The sequence below is a fragment of the Gavialis gangeticus genome, unplaced genomic scaffold (genome assembly GCF_001723915.1).
Source record: "Gavialis gangeticus isolate Ggan-Ray unplaced genomic scaffold, GavGan_comp1, whole genome shotgun sequence".
NCBI classification, from domain to species: Eukaryota; Metazoa; Chordata; order Crocodylia; family Gavialidae; genus Gavialis; species Gavialis gangeticus.
Window position 1 is genome coordinate 61,247,537 of NW_017729034.1, and position 440 is coordinate 61,247,976.

A 440-nucleotide genomic window follows, 5' to 3' on the forward strand; every position below is an offset into this window, starting at 1 on the left:
CTGTCCCCCCCCCCGTCCCGCCCCCTCCCCCCCCCTGCACTGAGCTAAAGAATTCATACTGGTAAAAATACAGTTTTGCTGCTGTAGCTGTTAGCTACTTTAGTGGCTTCTGCTGGCAAAGTTGTGTCAGTCAAAATCATATCTTTGTATAGTTTAGACCTTTGTAACTGTCCTAAAAGAAAACTGTAGTGGTAACATAGATTAACTTTTTAATAAAGAGTTTGTAAATGTATAACCTGTTGAATAGCAAGTCAGTACTCAAACAAATTGTTGGCCAAAGCTGAAGGGTGAAGGACTTGGTCACTGTGCGTGAACTGTGGACTATGACATCACAGATACCTTCCCTTTGCCATAGGACAGTTCAAAAGCACACTGTGCCCAGAGCAGTTGCATGCTATTCACATTCCATGCTGTGGATCATAAAGTGGCTCTTTTTTGAT